Consider the following 23,961-nt stretch of genomic DNA (forward strand, 5'->3'; position numbering starts at 1 on the left):
ACAACACATGTAAGACTACAAACACTGGCCAGTCTGCAGATAGCCCTACAGGTGAAAGTTTCCTCAACCACATAACACTGTCATGACATATATTAAATCATGTAGACCAGCCATACCAACACAAACCCTGTTAAACCAAAATTACTTCAAATGTAGAAGAGCAAAACTTGCGTTCTGTCCTCATGTCTGGAACATCCCCCTCCTGTTTGTTGGCCTGTCTCCACAGCGTTATGTTGTAAGAGGTATATCCCACTACCCTCTGTAATGCTGGTTGCCAAACACTGACATGAAGTCATGCTCACAGTGAAGGAAAATGGCCAACACCAACATGATGTTCCTAGTTATAGGAATGTATTTCCATGCAATTGGCTATGGAAATGTTACCACAGCAGTTCCACATGCAACCAGCTAGTGGGGGACTGCAGTTCATGCATAGGCCATCAGCTGATCATGAGCATCACTTACAAAACAGAAGCTGCTGCCTAAGCAAAGCAGGTGTACTTTTCCACATCCGCCAGAGAGGGAGTGAGAAAGACAAACAGAGACAAAGTAAGGGGGTAGTAGAGTAAGAGGTAAGCATGTTTGTGTCACACACTTACCAGTATGGGGTTTCAAACCCCTGCCTCACTATGTATTGCTATTATATTTTTATGCAGTTATTGCATGCACCACAGAACTTGCATGTTGGAAAGCTGTCCAAAGGTATCTTTGAAGGTGAGTGACATCAGCAACAGTGATAAATGAGGGATAAGGTAAGTGTAGTACATGTGCCTGTCCACAAAAGCAGGTGTCAAGGAAGACACAACCACACTCTCTCAGGGACTCACACACATTATTACAGTTGACAGGGTTAGGATTAGAATTCCTAACTAACTAGTTTGCTACACTACAGTATTACGCAGGTATCACATGCACCACAGCGGCTATCAGGCTGATATATGTGCAAAGGGTATGTCAAGGTGACTGACATCAGAAGGCATGCTACAGTAGGGCAATGGGAGGTGTAGTGAGTGTGAATGGCTTCCAAATCATTAATCTCCACACACACACACACACACACACACACACACACACACACACACACTTGCCAGTACTGACATGCATGGGTTCATTACTTCACAGGTGTGTAGTATTTGACTGTGCCAGAAGGCTGTACAAGGCTAGGCAAAGGGTATACCTTGGCATCAGGCCACATGACAATTGTCTGCAGTGTGCCTCAGTGGTGTAGTCCCTGGATTGGCCCACACAGGTGGGAATTGTATTCACCATCCACTCATCTGGGTTACTATTGTGGGTGGCCAGTGTTGTGCAATGCTTGCCATGTATGTGTTCTATATTCCATAAAATGGACGGTGTCTGGGTTGTGCACATTTCCCACATGCATGTTCTGTGACATGTGGAAGTGCACCTGGGGTGCCTGGGGCATGTTGTGTGGACAGATTGTTATCATCTGATGTGGCATTCCTGACCTTATGTGGTGAGAACTGGTTATGGAACTGAGGTTGATCCTGCACCTACATTGACAGCATGATACAGGTATTCTCTGATGTTAGTGGCATCTGTACATACAGAGCATGTGTATAAGGCATGGTATTTCCTTTGTGGGTTACATTTGCTGACTCTACAGTTGTTGCAGGCGTCCAGTCGAGAACATAGCAAAGGACCACTGTAAGGAATTATTTGCCTATTGTAGGGATGGAACAGGGTGCCATGTCCTCTGTAGTCCACTGCAATCACATCATGGTTACTATCTGTGGGCAACATAGTGGTTGTTGCTTAGCCAAGTGTGTTTGTGTATGAGACATGGGTGGAGAGTGTTCTCTAGGTAATACAAGGGTTGCCTATATTGTTCCCCAATCCATAATGTCACATGTAGGGTATGGATTGTATACACTAGCCTCTCTGGTATTTGACATATGTTGTCCTTGTAAGGTGGACATTGTGACATATAGTAGGTCCTCAATATAAGAAATTTGCAAAAACCACCCCACAATGAGTCTTGTTATTACACAATCACAGCTACCCCCCACAGAATACTGATGACAACACACACATGATAGTACTGAGATTCAAACCCCTAACTAGCTATGTATTGCTACTACAGTGTACTGCATTTATTGAACACGCCATGGAGCTTATAGGGCTAACCCTTCCCCAAAGGTATATTTCAAGGTGAATGACATCAGCAGGCTTGCCAAAGTAGGGCAATGGAAAGTGTAATGACTGTGAATGGTCTCAAAAACATTGATACCTACACACACAAACAAAAACTCACACACAGAGTTGCCATGTCTGGGATTAGAACTCTTATATCACAGTATAATATTGCACACTTGCAGTACACACCACAGAGCTAACAGGGCTAGCCCTTCTCCAAAGCTGTATTTCAGGGTAAATGACAACAGCAGGCTTGCCAAAGTAGGGCAATGAAAAGTTTATTGACTGTGAATGGCCTTAAAAGCATTGATCCCTACACACACACACACACACACACACACACACACACACACACACACACACACACACACACACACACAGAGTCTTACAGTTGCCATGTTTGGGATTAGAGTTCCTACCTAATAAGTACATCATACTATGCCATTATGCAATTACAGTACATGTCACGGAGCTTATAGGGCTAGCCCTTCTCCAAAAGTGTATTTCAAGGTGAATGATAACAGGTTTGCCAAAGTAGGGCAATTGAAAGTGTAGTGACTGTGAATGGCCTCAAAAGCATTGATCCCTACACACACATCAAGTTTCACAGTTGCCATGTCTGAGATTAGAACTCCTATCTAACTAGTACATCACACTACTGCATTACACAGTTATAGCACATGCCACAGTGTTTATAGGGCTAATCTTTCCCAAAGGTGTATTTCAAGGTGAATGCCATCAGCAGGCTTGCCAAAGTGGGGCAATGGATAGTGTAGTGACTGGCCTCAAAAGCATTGATCCCTACACACAGTTGCTATGTCTGGGATTAGAACTTCAACCTAGCTAGTACACCACACAATAGCATTATGTAGTTATAGCACACACCATGGAGCTTATAGAGCAAGCTCTTCTGCAAAGGTGTATTTCAAGGTGAATGGCATCAGCAGGCTTGCCAAAGTAAGGCAATGAAAAGTGTAGTGACTGTGAATAGCCTCAAAGGCACTGATCTCTACACACACAAACAAACACACACACAGAGTTTCGCAGTTGCCATGTATGTGATTAGAACTCCTACCTAACTAGTACACCACACTATATCATTACACACTTATAGCATGTGCCACGGAGCTTATAGGACTACTTTTTCCCCAAAGGTGTATTTCAAGGTAAATTACATTAACAGGCTTGCCAAACTAGGGCAATGGACAGTGTAGCGACTGTGGCTGGCCTCAAAAGCATTGACCCCTACACACACACACACACACACACACACACACACACACACACACACACACACACTCTCTCTCATAATTGCCATGTCTAGGATTAGAAGTCCTACCTAATTAGTACATCACACTATAGCATTACACAGTTATAGCACACGCCATGGAGCTTAGAGGGATAGTCCTTCTACAAAGATGTATTTCAAGGTGAATGACATCAGCAGGCTTGCCAAAGTAGGGCAATGTGGAGTGCAGTGTGTGAATGGGCCATAAACCATTCATCTGGAAGCACACACACACACACACACACACACACACACACACACACACACACACACACACACACACACACACACACACACACACACACACACACAGGACAGGAACGTGTATACAACTGCTAGATTAATAATGACTTGTACAGTCATGTTACACAATTATCACAAGCACCACAGACAATATAGTATTGAGGGCTACCAGAAGCAAATGTCTACATTGATAGGTATCTGCACATCATGTGGCATTGGCCAATTGGATGTGTGCTGGGTGGGACAGGCCGCCTGTGGGAAGCTTTTTGTTACTGGCTGTCACTCTCTTCCCCACATCTATGTATGTGTATTTTTGGCCTATTATAGTGTGTTTTCCTTGGATATATGTGTGTATTCCTATCCGATGTGTGTGCAAAGCATGATTGGTGTGCAGTGTGGAGTGTGTGCACAAACATATGCGACTGACAGATATGTATAGTCCACTGTTGTTGCCAGACATGGGCTTCATTTCTGTAAGTGTGGGAGCATGCCCAGTATGACCTTCTGCATTGAATGTGTGAATCCATTCCAGGTAGGTTGTACTCCAGTGCAGGCATTTGTGTTCTACACCTACAGCTAGCAACCTGTTTCTGCAGGATATCTGTAGATCGGTTGACAATATGGAGTCACAGTGGGCAAAGGATAGTGGGATGCAGTAACTAATTGTGTCTGTGCTGCTTCTGCTACATGGTTTTAGTGTTAGCAGAGATATTCAGACATATGTACTGTTTTACACTATGATGTTTTATGTCATCAACTACTGACAGGGTTACATATTTGCTTGCAGTAATTTCCTAGGGAACACAAGATGAATGAAGGTGTGTACAGTATTGTGCTCTGCAGCCTACATATTCTTGCATAATCATGCCATTCTGCAGGAGGAGCTGCAGACACTTGCTGAAGGGTCTGTGTAAATGGTCCAGCACCTTAGTACTGTGGTGGCTGAGGATCCCATGCTTGTACATCCATCAACATGACAGTACGGTCATATCCTGCTGTGGCCATACCTCACAGCTGTACAGATTCACACAGGTTACCCAGAGGCAGGGCTCATATTTCTGGTCATTACCCTTTCACACTGTAGTTTACGAACAGGTTTGTAGCCACCCATTCCTGTGGTTATAGGCAGGGATAGTATGTGCACACATCTGAGTTTCAGACTTCACACACTCCATGACTTACATGCTTCTACCCACTCCCACCTTGTTATTGTATCCTCTTCCAAACATTATGCAAACGATAGCTGATAAGTATCCCTATAGTTATCACTTCATCCCAGCAGTATTTAGGGGTTGGTCCACAGTTCATGTAGTAGGACATGGTGGGCATGCTACTGGGATTTGTTGACATGGCCTTGCATTTGTGTTCTGTGGACTTTGTTATGTTGTTATTTGGCAGTCCATGAGATAACATACATTGGCAGTACGGGTGAGACACAGACCTTTGACAGAGGACTGTAGGACATTTGGTAGTTATGCAGGCCATCTGTAGCAGCCCAGTGCATTGTGTCACTCCTACAGTCCCAGACTGCAAGCTACTGTATTCCCCTGGGGAAACAGGGTAGGTGTGCAAGGTGTTGATGTCAATAGTTTCTGTCCTTATTGATCCATTGTTGTGGATGTTTGCAGGGTGCTGCTTACAGATAGGGACACACCTGCATGGGACACTTCTTCAGCATGCTGCATTCTGTGGCTATTCCCATACAGAGGTGGGGCTCATATTGTACTCATTCCCAACAGCAGGGTTATGACCTGTGAGGTACCTGTGGCTGATGGTGGGGTGAGCTAGGTGCATGTGTTCTATGGAAGCTACTTGCAGATATCCGTGGGGAATTCCACTTATGCTAGCTTGTGCAGGGACATCAGCGGTTTCTCAGTACTTTATACCTGTGCCTGTTGTGGTCTGCCAGTGTTTGGCCAGACTATATCAGTATTCCATACTACATGGACAACTAATGTGCTGCCAACCTGTATGTACAATTCCAATGGTGTGTCCATTTGACAGTAACATTTTATACACTCTCTGTCTAGGGTACTTCCACCTGTGTACTGTTTGTATGTCTGGGCCCACATTCATGCCATATCCATCTTTCAGATGGTGACAGATATTACATCCGAATAATTAGTATGGATTACTGCTGGATTGTGTCTTCCTAGGATGCATTGTGTTTGGCACTGCAGTTGTGAGATCGTGTCCCTGTCATCAACAGTGCTGGCCACTGGCCACTGGGACACAACCCCCCCCATGCCTACATGCTGACCACTTACACACAATATACAACACACAACAACCTAACACACAGAGTCCTGCATATTGTACATGTGCAGCAATCTATCCTACTACTTTGGCCAGCTCAGGTAATCTGTGCTCCACTGTTATTATACCTACACATACATGTTACTACATCTTTACATAGGATTGTGGGGGGGGGGGCACACCTGACAACTGTAAACATTTGCTATGACTGTACTGGTATTTCAGGTACTCTGTTGGCTTCTATTTCATTCTGTATTGTAATCTGTCATGCAGACTAGAGGCATATCAGTGTACTACAGTTCTAAGGTTTGACTGACCTACATTTCAGTTTCAGACTTCTTACCATTCAGAACTAACATTCCACTGCCTGACCTGTTGTAGTCTGTCTGTGTAGGTCTGGAGGGGGGCTGTTCTCCATAGCTATCAATCAGAGGCTTTAGCATAGCCTTCCTTTGTATTTGTCTACACCTGTCCTGCTGGCTGAGACTGTTGTTGGGTATGTGAGCCTCACTGACATGCATGTGTGTGTCCTATGGACACAAATTTGGCCCACCACATGTCCTGCAGTAGGTTTTGTCACCTTGCCTAGTACTGCCTACTATGTTGACACCAGCATTTGTTAAGGATTTCATGCTGCAGATGTAGGTGTCTCCTATCTGCTGCCATCCCATTAAGCCACCCGATTCCCTTGCATGCTCACATCCATACCATAGATACAGGTAGCAGAATATACTACTACATTCAGCAATTGATAGTGAGAGTGACATACCTTGTGGCTGTGTCAGTATTGAGGATGGTGCTGGAGGGCTGACTATGTCAGATGAACATAGTACACTCCCTATACATGGTTAAGCACAGGTAGTGTCATGTTTGGGATCCCTTTTACTGTATGTGCAAGTCAGAGAGAGAGGTGTCATTCCCTGGGTTCCTACCGTGTCAGTGTATGTGCTATGTGTTGCCTCTTTGCCAAGGCCTGGGCATACTGGGCACCTCCTTCTGCCTACAGGGGCAGGCTCAGGTTGCTCCTCCTCAGAGTCACTCTGTGCCTGTGCTGGCCTTGGTAATGTTGGGGGGGGGGTTGTGTGGCCCTGCCCCATGCTGTTTCTGCTGCAGCTGTTTCCGCAGGATCATATTGTGTAGCATGGCATATACAATGACAATTTGGGTACATGTAGCTGGTGACTACTGCAAGGCTCCAGCGGATATTTCCAGACACTGGAACCGTGACTTGAGCATCTCAGACACATGCTCTTTTATGATTCTGGTCTGTACATGTGCCTCATTATGGAGTTCTTGTTCAGGTGTGTGTGCATTTCTGATGAGTGACATCAGCCACGGCTCTATAACCAGCATCCCCCACTAGGTGGCCATATGGGATGTCCCCATTGGCTAATTTCTGGTACAGCTGTGTCATATGCCAGATGTGGGTGTCGTGATAGCTTCCAGGGCTGTCAGCACACACATTCATTATAATGCCCTGCGCATCGCACACAACCTGGCAATTGATGGAGTGGAAGCCCTTGCAGTTTATGTAGACTTTTCCCCGCTCACTGGGTGGTGCTTTGATGTGTATGTGCGTGCAGTCTATAGCACCCACTACCTCAGGGTATTCTGCTATTTGGTGGAAGAGACGCATATTGTTGGTCAACGCCTCATGGGTGTTGAGGAAATATATGTGCTCACTGGAATGTGCTGACATGGCATCCAGGAACTGGTGGAGTACCCTGGATGCTGATGCCTGTGAGATCCACATGATATTCCCAGTTGGCCTTCGGAAGGTATCTATGGCTAGTATTCTTAAGCCTACACATACCTTGCTATCCACTGGGATGGGTTCCCTTCTGTTGGTTCTGTGTGTGAGGCATGGCCAATACATCTCAACAATTTACTGTAGGAGGTCCCCGTCCACCCTATAGTGCTCCACTATCTCCAGCTCATGAAGTCCCTGGTAGGTTACCCTGGGTCTGACACTCTTCTCCTTCTCCTCACTGTGGGTTGGTTGACAGCATTGTCACCCTCACCACCCTTAGCCTCTTCCACATGTTGATTTATGAGAGCAAAAGCAGCCCCTATCATTTTGTTACTTTTGTTAGGTAAAATTTCCCCATTTGTGTACACCAGTGGTGTAGAGTTCATGGGAAAAGCCAGAGGGAAAGTTATTTGCATAGTTTATAGTAGTGTGCTGGGCTGGGCTGCTGCCTGTGTAACTGGCTGATTCTGATACATTTCACATGTCAGCTATGCTAGTACTCCTTGATTACCTTCCTACTGCTGTTTTCCCTTTGCATTGCCTTCCTGTTTAAGCCTAGAGGCGCGCCGAGCAAACCCAGTTCTCAGATGTGAACGGAGCTACTATTTCCTGCTTTAATATTTTTTTGTTTGTTTAAAACCTAGTGCGCGGCTCGCAAACCCATTTAGGCAATGTAAATACTGCTAAGCAGTTTCAGACACCCCCCTTCCTTAGCTCTGCTAAGCTAAGGGCAAACCCGAGCCACAGAGCTCCAATAAGCTTACAGTATGCCTGACACAACCCTCTATAATGCCAGCTAACTCTTAGGCTTGCACCATGGTTTTCCTGCACCTATACGGTTGGGTGCTGGCTAGCAATGAGGGGAAATCTGTGATTCAGTATCATTCCCCTCATTTACATAGAAGTGACTGCTAATGCCTAGTTACAAGTCTAACACTAAGCCTTCCCCCTTAGCAACCACTATTCAGTGGCCTTGTTGTCTTCTGCCTGCCATTGACTATAATGACAAAAGTGTGATTTTGCCTAAAAAACTTTTTTCAAGGTTTTATTTTTATTTTCGAGCCGATCACGTTTGCACGCCGCTGCCCTATGCTTAAACGTCTGAAATCAGCCAAAAAAAAGTTATTTTCTGTTATTTTGAGCCTATTTTCCATGTCAATGGATATATATTTGGCCATTGGCATGCCTTCCACATTATATACCCCCTTTATTTGGAGCTGTCATAGTCTGTTTTGTAGTTTGCAGAAATGTACTCGGTTACTAGCCGAATACATTTCTGCAGGTTACACTACTCCTGCACGAATGGCTGCCAGCTTCCTGGATAGCTAATTTACCTCATCTGCATGGTTTTCACCTGCAAATGGAGTAATTAGTATACAGGAGCTGTGTCCCTGCAGGAATAGTGCAAAAGAGCACGTGCCGACAGCTTGTTCCTGAATCTCTCAGTGGCCATATTGCCTCCAGAAGCTCTTGCACTATTCCTGCACACCGTGCAGAGCTTGCTGAATCCTGGGGATAATCTAGGTACAGTACCTACTCAGACATCTCATGCATTCTAAATATAATTTTAAAACAATCTCAGTAGATTTGTTAAAACACTAACTTAGCCACTGTATAAATGGCTCTATAAAATCTCTTTTTGATCAAAGACAAATAATATAATATTTTAATAATTTGATAGGGCATATCATTAAAGCTTATTTTCATTAGTATAAAAGACAATATAATCATTAAGAAACTTTAAGCACAAATCTAAATTATCTTGCTTATAATATCACTGCCCTTAACTTTAAAACTGGTGCCAAGGAGATGATCTCATTAAGTCCTGGTGATCTGTTGGCCTCTAAAATGACCTGCTAGTATACCTCCCATTACTCAATCCTGGCCTCCCACAGTCCATCCCTAACATCTTGGGGAATGTCTTCAAGCACAAAAACTGAAAATGTGGCTAGAGGGCAATAGAGCATATGCTTCTTCTTCTTCTTCTTCTTCTTCTTCTTCTTTCGGCTTTTCCCGGTTAGGGGTCGCCACAGCGGATCACCTTGTCCGCACATTGATAGGCAGTGGAGTTTTACGGTGTCGAGTTGCCAGCCCGGCGCCCAACCTTCCACAGAAGGCACACTCACACGCACACCTAGGGCCAATTTAGAGTGTCCAATCCACCTGAAGCATGTCTTTGGGATGTGGGAGGAAACCGGAGCACCCGGAGGAAACCCACGCGACCACAGGGAGGACATGCAGACTCCGCACAGAAGGCACCCCAGCCGGGGATCGAACCGGGGAACCTCTTGCTGTGAGGTGGCAATGCTAACCACTGCACCACCGTGGCCGCCCAATAGAGCATATGCTTCTACAGAGCATTATTCTGTTTTTTTTGTTGCGCATGTCTGTAATATGTTCATGTATCCTTTTTAATGTTCTCTCAGTTTTCCCTACATAAAAAGCAGGGCACTTCTTACATAATGCAACATACACCAGGCCTGTAGAGTCACATGTGGTGGGACAAACCCCCAGAATATATTGTTCCTGTGCTTCAACCATCACCCCCCTCCCCTTGGGCAATAATGGGGCATTGCAAACATCTGTCACATTTGCATGTCCCCAACTTACTATGATTAGGTCCTCTCTTATAATTTCTTTCCATAAGGTTTTTGATATTCAATCCCTTTATGAAGATATAAGTAAAGGGTGTACCACTAATGCCTTTCAGATCTGATAGTTTAGAGAACCTGGACCATTCTCTTTCCAAAATGTTCTTGATGGCATATGTGTCACCACTAAAATCCATGGTGAAAGCAAACTCAAAATCACTAACAATGCCCTGGTAAATTGTGGGGTTCAGAGCAGAAAAACTATTATAGATTGGTGTCCTTCACCAAAATAGGGGAGAATCTCCCCTGTCTAGCCCCTTTGACTTCATTGTATATCCATTCAATCAAATACTCAAGGTAAACCCTGTCACTGAGCATGATCTTTAAATTCTCGGATTCTCGTTCAAAATCTCCTTCATCAGATGTCATACAACTGATTTTCACAAATTGGCACTTACCTCTGCTCCTTTTCTGACTAAATGGATGAGCACTATTAAAGTGAAAAAAGAGTTTGAATAAGTCTCTTTCCTGAAGACTCATGATTTAAAGCTCCCCCATACTTTTTTATTGTAGTATCTAAATAATTCAACCTTTCTTTGTCAAAATGGTGTGTAAATTTCAAAAAACTATTAGTGTTGGAAATATATTCAAAAACCTCATAAAGCTCAACTTCAGAGTCCATCCACAAAATGACTTTTCATCCAGAAGATGTCTATATATTATCCAACAATACTTGAAGGGAGAATTTAACACATATTTACATTTCCAATACATGAGAACAAGGCTGGTGTAAACTGGGGCAGATCTGTTCCCCATGGCTACACCACTCACTTGTTGAAAACATTCACCTTCAAAAAAGAGAAAGTTGTTTTTAAGGACCATGTCCATTAATTCCAAACATGTGCAGAAATGGTTAAAGGCCAAACCCCCAAATTCATTTGTTACTTCCTCAAATCAAGATAGACCTGTGTCATGAGGTATGCATCCAAATAAATCCACAATGTCAATGGTAACAAATAAAAGATGTTGACTATACAAATCAGGTTTAAAAACCCTTAAAAGGTCTTTTAGGACATAAGTGTTACACTGTGGAATATGTTTCAATTTGACATTTAGGTACCTGGCTAATGCTGCTGTGATCAATCCTTTTGTGGAGACAATTGGTCTCAAGGGGAAATCATTAACGTTTTTGTGCACCTTAGGTATGCTGAAAATGGAGGGTACATGTGGTTTGTCACTTTTAAAAAAAGAAAAGATATTGGGCTCTATCAAACCATCCACCAACAAATCATTCAAAGTCAAATGTATACATTGGTGAGCTATATTTATTTCATTTCTTGATACTCTAACATACTTGTTAAGTTTGCTAAGTATGCCCAACATTTTACCCTCGTATATGATGGCATCCAAAAAAACAGTCCCCCCTCCCTTATCAGGCTTCATTATTTTAAGGTATTTTCCCTCTGATTTTTTTCAAAAGGGTCCTCTCTTCTATAGTAAGATTAGACAGGAACCTATTTTTCGAATTCTTAGTCCTAAGCTCCCTTATGACCAAGGATTCAAAGTTTTTTAACTGGGGATGGAGGGGGGAATAAAAGTACTCTTCGTCCTCAAAACCTGGTTGCCACTTTTATATTCTACCTCACCCTGCATGATTTGGAAGTTGTCTTCTGTAAGAACATCTTCAAGTCAATAATAACTCTACTTATATCAGACTTTTGTTTGGGAACAAAATTGAATCCCTTGGAGAATAGTGAAAAGCAGGTTTTATTAATTTCCATACTGCTATAATTAAACATGTTGTAACCATTTAAGGTATAAATAGGACCCTCTTGCTTGATTTCCATTTGAGTGCCTGGGGGAGCTCACCTAATAACTCATTTTGCTCTCCCCCTGCCCCTCCATTGCTGGTTGTCATAATATTTGGTCCGTAATCTTTCGGACCTCTGGAGGGGCAGGTATTCTAAAGGGTCCTGGTAATTTAAATGTGACTCATTTTCCATGGGTCCACTCTCGTTGTCATACCAATCATTACTGGTGCGGACGTCAGCTCTTTCCCTATCTAAATCCACCAAGTCATTCCTAGATACATAAGCTCTCCGATTAGGTTTAGGGTAACACTTTTTCTCAAGATATTAACTCAAGTCCCTCTCTATTTTTCTCTTTTTCCTTGTAACTACATCATTATACTTCTTATCAACAAAAAATCTCTTATATTCAAATATTCTTTCCGGTGTTCATCAATCTTAAACAATACATCTTCAGGGATTTTGTGATTAACAATGTCTATCTGCTTTGAAATCTCATCAATTACTATTTCATTATTTTTATAATAGCTTTCACCACATCAAAGCCGGCTTGATCAAATATCTATATAAGCTCATGATGGAAATCAGAGCCTTCAATCACATTGTTAGGACATTTCCAAAGCCTAATACGTTTTGGTACTATTCCTAATTTTAAACATTCTTTCAGATATACAATGTCAATATTTAATGTGCAATATTTCAACATTAAAGACTGTAAAAGCCTCAGATTGTCAGCATAACTTTCATTATTTACAGGTGTTACTTCAATGCTGTTAACAACAGTGAAATCAAACTTCTTGGCTAGTCAAACGTTAGTCTTTTTCTGTAACATTCTGAATTTTGTTAATACACTCACCTTGCATAAGTTGTGTAGATGCTCCTACTGCCCGGTTACAGTTATTAGAAGCATTTTCCACAGTGTTGAAAATCCGGGGGGGGGGGTAAGGGAATAATCTGAATCCTCCCTTCTCTCGCTGGTTGATGCCTCAGACTCTTCTGTAGTGTTCCTTTCACACCGCACATCATTTGGAGATTTAGACAGTGCTTCCTGGTTCCCAGGAAGTGAACGCAAAACCCCGCCTATTTTAAATCTCCACTATTACACAACCATACTGTTGCTCAAAGGATCCAAGCTAAGGGTGGAACAGTACAAATTCCACTTACCCACAGACCCCTGTGCCTGATGGATGTTACCATGTAGACAGACACAGGTGAACAGGTGCTGTAATGTATAATGTTGTCAACACATGTATGGACAGGGCAACTTTTCCCTCCCCAAAGTTATGCCTATGTAACTGCAAGCAGAGACATATGACCATACTACTAACTGTACACACATAGCTAAGATAAATACAGTTATCCCACTGCTAGGATACTAGATAGAGATAACAGTATGAAACAATATCACACTGCAGGCCATACATGCTGATCAACACAGGCCTCGTTTGTACATGTACTGTGCCTGCAATCACACAAACAACAGGCTTAACTTGTGGTACATCTGATAATACCATGATCTATAGTGTATAAGGCTAGATAGGTAGGGGTTTTCATGGGCTATCCACCTGAAATGGTTATGCACTATGCACTTTTTGGCCCTGTAACTTGCTTCTGGCTTCCACACTGCCCTCTTCTACAAGGCCTGATGATATCAGCCACCTTAAGACTACCAGCTGAAAGAATAATATTAGATGTAAGCTGTGGCACATGCGATAAGTGCCGTGATCTATAGTGTATAAAACTAGATATGTAGGGGTTATGGCTTCATGGGCTATCCACCTGCAATAGTTATGCAGTATTTGGCCCTGTAACTTGCTGCTGGCTTCCACACTGCGCTGTTCTACATGGTCTGATGATGTTAGCCACCTTAAGACTACCAGCTGACAGTTTATTATCAGATGTAAGCTGTGGCACATGTGATAAGGACCATGATATATAGTGTATTTGACTAGATAGGTAAGGGTTCTAATCTCATTCCAGCCCACTTGGTGGATGTGTATATATCTGTATGGTATAACCTTGGTAGCCTAGACGTATGTAGGGGTTTGCAGTGTTTTATTTGTAGTGGGTGATGTGCCCCCCCCAAAGGACTGACCACAACAAGTCATGCATATGTTATCAAGCATATGTCCTAAAATGACAGTACTAGGAGACATGAGGTGTGTTGCATGCACCACGTACTGTGATCTGTAGAATGCACCATTACATAGGTAACTGTGCAAACCCCTACATGCAGCTAACCTGCACTACATGTATGCCTTGGCATGTCCTGTATGCACTGCTTGGAAGTGGTGCTAACCTCAATGTAGCCATGTGTTTTTGTGAGCCTGTTAGAGCATTATAAAACATGTTATGGAACGATGGGACATATCAATTGAACAAAGAGAGTACTGTAGCCTTCAACTGTCACTGGTCAGAAAGATGTGGATGCATTTACTATTGTACAACCAATATTGGCAGGTTATGTCTCTGATGCAAACAGGTAACTTGTAAATGGTTCATCTCCCAGGCCCATGCTTACACTTATCAAGGGTATCAGAACTTGTCAGAGATTTGGGATGCATGGCTAAGCTTAAAAAGGCCCTTGTGTTCGTTAGCCTAATAAACACCTATGAAGCTATGGATGTATATTCTAGACTGGCACTGGTATACTGAATGTGGCAGTCATCACAGCTATCATTGTGTGCAATGGCACCCTTCCCATGTCACTACACAGCATATCATACAACTATAGCAGCCACACAGGTTCCAATATACACCAATGTACATTGTAGAGAACATGTCCTATGGAGTCCATGTCAGGACTGTACATGTGTAGTTTGTCTCCAAAATGCTTTGGAGAGGATGTGTATAGCTCCATACAAGGAGGTGCCAGTTCCCACTGTGTACCTCCCATGTATCCATGACAGGACTAACATGCGTCACCTGTGCTACACACCAACATCAGTATGGTATGCATAGTACATGCTGATGAGACAGGTATGTAAAACAGGCAGTTCACCCTACATGAAACAGGCCCCCAATGCATGTCATGCACACATCTGCTGTGACACACATCATGTGTAGGTTACACATTGAGATGCAGAACACAACAATTGTAAGTGTTGCCGGGGAAGTGTTGACACTGGACATGGGATATATGTAGATGCGTCATCTCCCTGGTGGTACTTATGAAAGGTAGCAGACCTCACAGATTAGGGATGCATGACTATGCTGAATGCCAACATTTTCCTTGTCAGTCTGTTATACACATATGAACCTATGGGGCCACGCAGTTATAGTGCTCTACCTTGCTGATGACATATGTCCACTGTGCTGACATGCCATCCTGTGCTGTTGTATTTCCACTGTGTATCAATAGGTTACCCCAACAAACTTCTCTAACAGAAACAGAAACAGGCCTGTGACTCACCTGTCATTGTGTAACACTACAGCAAATTCAACAACATACAGCATAGAGACCACATAAGGTATACAAATTTATGTGGTGTACATGTGACAAATGTTGGCCTACAGTATCTCTCATTAACCACTACAAGTGGCATGATGAATTAACACTGCATTGCACAAGTACATGTTAAGTAATATAGTCACCCTGTGCATCAGACCCATAGCTTCATTTCCCTGCATTAATGTCAAGCATGACAGGGATGTGGCACAGGTATCATCACTTGCATAGGGTGCTGTGTGAGGATGCAGGAGGCCTAGGCTGGCCCAAATGGTAGACAGAATGTATGTGAGTCAGGTGGAACATGTAAGATGGACCATGGAGAGGTGCTGTGTGTGTCTGCAGGTGACTTGCATTTGACAGTGGTGTGTGAGTGTGTGCATGTACACAGTCAAATTCAGTGCTGGCCCCACATATGTGTATGTTGGACAGCTTTGGACCGTACATGCTAGAGTTGACAGTTCACCATCTCTGGCCATGAACATGGAAACTGGCTCTGCCAGGAGTTGCACTGGCACCTCCATGGCCAAGGTCTGAAGTGGTGCTAGTACCAGACAGTGTCTGCTGTCTGCTGGGACCATGTCCCCCATGGGACTGTCCAGGACAACGAGCCCATGGCCTACCATGTCATTGTGTAAACAGCACACTCCCTTCTGTAGAGCTTGATGAACTGCCGCTATGGGAGCATGAGTGTGCATGGCCACATGGACTCTCAGCAGATGGTGTTGCTGACCTACATCCACGGGTCCGACACTCAACTCCAACTACACATTCCAGCATAGACAATGTGCGGTCCAAGATAGACACTGTCTCAGCCCATCGTTTATCCACTGCATCACAGAACTGATCCAGGATGTCCCCAGTGTGGTGGAAGCTGTCGCGGATGTCAGACTGTATGCATCCATAACCCTGAGCACATGCCTGGTTTTCCATTCAAAATGTGTCTATGCCTCTACGATGGCCTGAAACATGCTCTGGGTGATCTGTGACGTTACTCCTGCAACAGGTGGTGACAGACAGCAGGCCTTTTATAAGCACCCCTGTCAATCCGCCTGTGTGGGACCTTGCCAGCTCTCTGACTATGCCCAGTGTCTACACTCACTGGAGCCATAGTTGCCACACTTTCCTGTTCAATATCTCCATCCTCTTATAGTCCAGTATCTGTGACCTCTGGGGATGGGCTATCTGTAGGCATACAGACTGTGTGGTGACAATAGGGACAGAAGAGTGATGTCTATCTCTGGGACAGATTCAACCCCCGACACCTCCACCTGTGCCTCACTGTGGCCACCATCATCAATATTTATTTATTTATTTATTTAAATTTGTTGACCGGGAGTGTCCGACTGGACGTGGGTCCATTTTCAGTGGAGGCCCGGGGAGAAAAGCTCCACAGTAAAATAAACAGACAGTAGTTACATTGGATTACATAGCGATTAACAATTTAACATAGAAATTACTTACAACATATTTACAGATGAAGAACATAGTACATCAGTAGACAACTAGAATCTTTATCTGTGAAGTACATAACAGGCATTAACAAATGTAACAATGAGAAGTTCCTGCTGTATAATAAGTACTAGGCTTATGAGCATCTGAGCTTGCTATAATCAAGGTAGTTAGTGGAGTGGAAAGAAAGGTAGTAGTTGGATGGGGTGGATGATATTAAGTGGGAGTTGCAAGGGCATAGCCAGCATGTTTTTAGGTGCGCTTTTAATAAAGTTTTGAAGTTGGTGCATGATGGTATGGAGGTAATTGTGGGTGGGAGTGAGTTCCATAATTTGGCTATGACGCAAGAGAATAGTGCTTCACCAGCAGAGTTATTGGCTTTAGTGATCTGCAAGTGATTTTTGTTGCTGGATCTTAGTGGTCTGGTGGTGCGATAGTGTTGGATTAGATTCTGGAGGGATGGGACATTTAGTGGATGATTTACTAGTTTGTGGGCGAGTGAGAGTTGATACCACTGAAGGAGGTGAGGGAGTTCAAGCCAGCCCAGTTCAGCAAGTGAGAGACAGTGTATCTGAGGAGATACTGACATCAGGTTTTGTAGTGGACAGACTCCAACCCCCATGGTCACCTGCAATAAGAATGAAATAAGCAGTACATTAATACCTGCACTATTGTGTATGAAAAGCATCCAAGACTCATAACAATGAGGCCCGCAACTGCATTAATAGTCAAACAACTTCCTACTCCAACATCATCCACAAAGCAGTACCTCAGAACATAATTCAAATCCAACTCTGGACCTTTAGAACCATCACTTGAAGTAAATCAAGTCAAATATTACCAGTAATATTTACATTTCACTTACTCAGTATGACATTATAATTGAAAAACAACACATAAAACAACTCTCTTCACAATTATATGGAAATACACATTTCACTGCCTAATGTATTTACCTTCAACCTGTTGTATTTTAAAAGGCATGTTGGATTTATTGCCTCATTTAAACCAGGGGCCTTATCTGCTATTACTTGTAACTGCCAAAGTGTATCTGTTTGTTGCACTACACTCCTGTGACTACCCCTTCTTGAACCCTTAGATACCTCTTCCAGACTGGCATTTACTAACATCCTATGCTGTTTACACACATAACTATGCATTATTCTGGTCCTTAACTGTTCTAGACTATAATTGTTCCTTAACAAAACAAGTGCCATACTTAGGGGCAGGACCATGGCTTTGACCAGTACCTGAGAGACCTGTGAAAGGTTGAGGGAGGGGTAATGTCACTACCACTGCATGTTGCAGCACAACAAGGTAATGCATCCATATATCTCACATTTACAGCAGCTACTTTGTTACATGTTATATAGGACCCAATCCACGTATGAATGTATACCAGAGATTACACCTCCCAAGAAACAAAAACCTGACCCCCACATAAAAGTATTTACAGCCTAACACACTGACTGCAACATTAGTATAATGCTGTTCACAGTAAGCTTACCTGCATGCTTCTCAGCTCTGGAAACTATGTCACCCACCTCCAAGATGTACAGTGTGATGGATGCCTGGGAGCTGTTGTGTGTGCCTAGGTACAGCAGAAATTCCTCAGTGGCCTAGAGTTGTTGTTCCAATGCAGGCCCTCAACTGGTGACAGCCTGATCCCTGGCTATATCCACTGCCCATTGGCATGCAACATCAAATATATTGATTGCCTGGTGTTGGACCTGTTCATATGTCATGCGCTGCTGGCCCATGCCATTAAAGTCGCGGACAATGTCTGACCACAATGTGGCCCGCTGATCCCTATTATGTTCCCCCTGGTTGGCAGGATGGCATGATTATGCCTTAGTCCTTACAAGATTATCTCATTCTCTGCATGCAAAAAGGGCAGGCATCTTATGTGGTACATAATTCCTGAAAGACAACATAAGGGGAACACATTACAGGATCAGATATGTGGATGTTCACTATGTACAGATACAGCAAGGGCAAAATGGCTGGCACTATCCACTGCTTGCTCACACATGTCATACCCCACAATGTGACAACATACAACATGTGTGGATCCAACCGAGTTAGTATCAGTAGTGAGGTATTTCCCTGTGTGCCATGAGAAATTCTGCTATATAATTATACACCCCACACTCCAGTCTACAGTGGTGTGTCCACTAAGGCCAACCACTCAATAATATGTCATAAAATCAGTGCCAGACAAATAGCAGTGTGCTATTGCAACCACTGTGCAGGGATAGTCCAACAACTTCAGTGTGTCACAATGACAAAAGACAATGCAACCTTGGAGTATTGTACATCCCCTGTAGGTGTAAGTCAGCAGGGTATCACTGATATGTCATTACCACAGGTCTATGACTGGCGTACCTCTGTAATCCCTATTCCCCATACTTCTATCCTCCCATCTGAATCCTGTTATACACAAAAAACAGTTACATACCTGCTAAAGTGAAGTACTCTTCTGTTAAACTGTGTGTCTGGAAAAGTTTTACAAAGGTGCGCTCTTTGTGAGTAAGGTCTCATACAGAATGGTTCCCCATAGCCAGCTGCCTGCCTTTTAAACATGCTCCCATCAGCAGGTGATTATCTCTAAACCAGTCTATGGTTCTGAAAGGCTAATTGCAGTCAAAGTAGCTGAACTGCACTATCATTAGACAATGAGATGCAACCACTGTGCAATATATAAGGCCTTCATGTAGACCTGTGGCCCTTTCTTAGCTGTTGAGATGGACATTACTGGGGTTAGGAAACTAAAGTGTCAGAGAGGGGAGGTCTGTAGCAGAAACCTTTACATAGAGCTGTGTGTACCACAGGCTGAAGCTGGTGCTGCAGGTAGTAGACATAGGTAGAGAGTGTGGACAGTTTGGAGGACAACAAGCTGTAGATGTATCTGTGTCAACTGTGTCAGCCCTGTTGTAGAGGCAGTGCCAGGGTGAGGGTACCCTTTACATTCCAATTAAGGCATGTGTTTAAGGTGCGGATGGTAAGCAACTGTGTCAATAACAGAGTATTAGGTGACATATTGTACTGCTATATGGATATGTGAAGTGTGTCCCCTCATGCAGGCCTCTGACTTCATGCACTGAAAAGTGGTTATATAATTTGCAATGCTTTGTGTGGATAAAGAGTGTATTAGTGATCCATTAATTTCTGTCTTCAAAATAATGCAATTGAAATGCAGCACAACACTGGATTTTAACCCAGGACTGTTTATGGCAAAATGTACCATATGCAAGTCAGGAGACTTTCTACATATTGCTGATAAAATGGCACATTTACTTCCTATCACAGGCCTCAGTTACATCCATTATCATGTGTTTGGCTGTCTAGTGGTGGACTATTGCCAGAATCCAAAGTACACTCTCATTTTTATTATTACTGTTTATTTCAGTTTGCGTTGTATGGCGCGGCATGCAGCTCTGATGAAGCATGCCTAATGACTGTAAGTGGCAATTACTATTTTATTTTAAAACCACCTATTTTAATTAAGAGTTGCGTGGCTTGGCGGGTTAATGCAGTGCCCTGCAGGTGTGATGGGCTTGGGTTCGAAACATGGCAGAGGTGTTTATTTTGTACATATGACTTACAATGTTAAAAGCACATATACTCATTATAGCTGTATTTAGCTGAGCTAAGCAAAGCTGCGCAACTTGGCGCACCACACAGCTTCGCACTAAAAATATAAAGAAAAGAAAAAAGGGGAGATAGGAAAGGGGTGAAATGGGGGCAAGCAGGGGGACAATATTGAAAGGCAGGGAGGGATGTGCATGAAGGGTGTAAGAAAGAACCATAGCTATCAATTTCTTGTAAAGCAACAACTGTGCACTTTGACAGATTTGTACATGAATTTGGATTCTCAAACCCCAGAGAGAGAGGGGTGAGGAGAACATAACTGGATTGTCACACCAATTGGACTGAATTACAGGGTCTATATTATATTGTTGACAGGTGAAAATGTCGACTCTGACTTGTTCAACACAAAAATGTCGAACTACAAAATTAGCGAATGGCCAAATCACTGATTTCTTTCCAACAGAAAGAAATCGGTTGGCTGTTCTCTTACACCTGCCCTTTCCCTGACTGTAGACCAGTTTAGGAGTTAGAATATTTAGTTAGGGGGTGGGAGCACAGCCCCCCATGTTAGGGGTGTGTGAGGGTTAAGCCCCTCACTTAAATACATTTGTTTTGGTGTGGCGTTGGTGTTTGGCCAACAGATTTCTTTCTGTTGGAAAGAAATCAGTAATTTGGCCATTTGCTAATTTTGTAGTTTGACATTTTGGTGTTGAACAAGTCAGAGTTGACATTTTTACCTGTTGACAATATAATATAGACCCAAATTACATGTGGACATTTGAGCAAAATGGAGAGCTATGTATGGGGCAATATTTTTTTTTTGGACAGGTATCCTTTATTTATTTTTTGCTTGTTTTGTTTAAGGTGAGAGTGGAATGTTGATGAAGGGACATAGGTATATGTCGGGGAGGTAAATTGGGTAGATGAGGATGCATTTGTAAACAGAAAAGACAGACAAGACAGGAGCAGTGTGTGATACATGAGGGGTGAATGCCTTTGACAGGGAAGGTGTTATTGAATCCGACTCCCATGTGCCTCCAGGCAGCAGCAGCATGACTCACATCACCACCCATGGGAACATCTCCACTGCTCTTTCACTGCCCCAAGGGTGGCTGTGTTGGAGGCGGGGAACCAAGGTGAAACTGCCCTACCAGGTTGGCCAGCATGTCTTTAATCTGATGCAGGCATTGGTCATAGTCACAGTGCACTATCCTGCACACCAGGACCAGTAGCTCATCACAGCTATTGTGTGTTGAATGTGGGAGGATGGCATAATGGTTAAGGCATTTATCTTGCAGACACAAGGTGCAGGGTTTGATTCTGACATGGGGTAATTGGCTTGGCTTAAAATAGCCCACAAGGTCAGTTAGCCTAGTATGAACCTATGAACCTATGAACAAGTGACCACGCTCCTTCTGCCACTGCTTCTAGAGGGGGACTGGGCCCCAACCCCTGCGGTGGTGCTACCCAACACTGCAGGTATTACAGGGGCAGCAGAGGGAGCACCACCAGTCTGAGTCCCAGATGTGCTGTGACCCGGTACCATGACTGGTTGAGGCAAGGTAAGGGGATCAGCCAGAACTGGCCTACCTTGGCATGCTGTGGGACATGAGGTAAAGCAATATGTTACAGTTAGGGCTAACCAAACCATTGTTAGTATTAACAGACTGGAACATCACAGTTATTAATCCAAATACACATTAATGTATATTACGTGCAACATAACATAATGTTAACATAACAGTCAGTATGGTAACAGCATGCCAGTGTGAATTAAACCATATGGCCAATAAAGCAGTTTAGCAAAATATGTTAATATTTAATCATAATAAAGCATAACAATGATTAACCACATTTTCCAAAATACAGTTAGCTTAACAATATATGTTAATATTAAATCATAATAAAACATAACAATAATCAACCACATTTTCCAAAATATAGTTAGTTTAACAAAATATGTTAATATTAAATCATAATAATACATTACAATAATGAATAAATTAAGATAAGGGATGGCGAGAGAAAGGAAAACATTCCATTAGTGAAACTGCAGATAATATCCCTGACAACACTGGTCATACATACTTCTACAGGTGTGTACTGACAGTTGTGATTACAGTGACTACAATTCTCCTATAGCTGTTGTAGCACGTACATACCTCTCAAGCTGATAGCATGAGACAATAAGGGGCAAGCACTAGCAAAGCAGGTATAGAACTACTCAGAATGGTTTCACATAATGTGGACTTATTACTCCCAGAGTGTTCTGTAAATGGATTTGTTAATACATTGCATTCCAGGTATTAATTTATCTGGTAAACATGTGACAGACAGATTAGTCAGTTCTAATTACATTCTGAGAAATCTTGACACTTGAGAGGCATGTTTGTGTACAGTAATTAAACTAGACAGCCATCATGGCTTAGTTGGCAGACATGGGAGTAGAACCCACTACCTATGACTGCAGGGGACATCTGCAAACACTTTCATAATTGACTGCAGCAGCTTAGTATGAACAAGCAAGAGATACAGCCATACTGGGATTACACAGTTTTATTTCTGAATCAACAATGCTGATGCACACATTCTTGCTATTGAGTGTAACATTCTGTGAGATCTAAACATGATATATGAACATAATATGGGCTAACTCACCCATCCCATTTTTGTATTCTTGAGGAGAGAGAAACTGTGAGCATTAGGTGGCTGATACTGAAAATATAGTGCTACATAGCATTGGATTTGAACCCAGACTGTGCGTGGCAAAATATACAGTGTACAAGGAATTTAACAGACTGAGCTACTGAGGCACTGCTGACTGCAGGGTGACTGATACTTGCCTGGAGAACACCTGGAAACACACTATGAATTGTGCAATACAAGTTACAGGACTTTCCTCTAGCATTCTAGAACTGTTACAGTGTTTAGTAGACTGCAGTGCCAATAGAACACACATGCATTGTATACAACCATACTGTAAATATTACTGTAGCTTTATTTCACTTTCAACAGTACAGATGAACACATATTACTGTTATTATTTTGCAATATTTGTAAAGTTCATACACACAATATCTGGCTGTGGAGTGGGCTATCTCAGACATATACCTTTACTACCTGATGTCTGTGTAAGACAGATCATTATGGGACCAGTATTGGCCTAGAGAAAGCCTTGAACAGTACTTTGAGTTAAGCAATACCATTTGCAGCCATTAGATTTGAATTCTACAGCTATTACAGTATTATACTTGACTGCAGCAATCTTACCATACAGACTCAATGCATACAGCTCTACTGCAATAGTTATGACAAGACAATTCTGATACACACCTTTTCCTTGATGTTATTGACATTGTTTCTTGTTTTTATTGAAC

This window comes from Protopterus annectens, chromosome 7.part0, assembly GCF_019279795.1.
Source record: "Protopterus annectens isolate FY-2018-M chromosome 7.part0, PAN1.0, whole genome shotgun sequence".
NCBI lineage: Eukaryota > Metazoa > Chordata > Ceratodontiformes > Protopteridae > Protopterus > Protopterus annectens.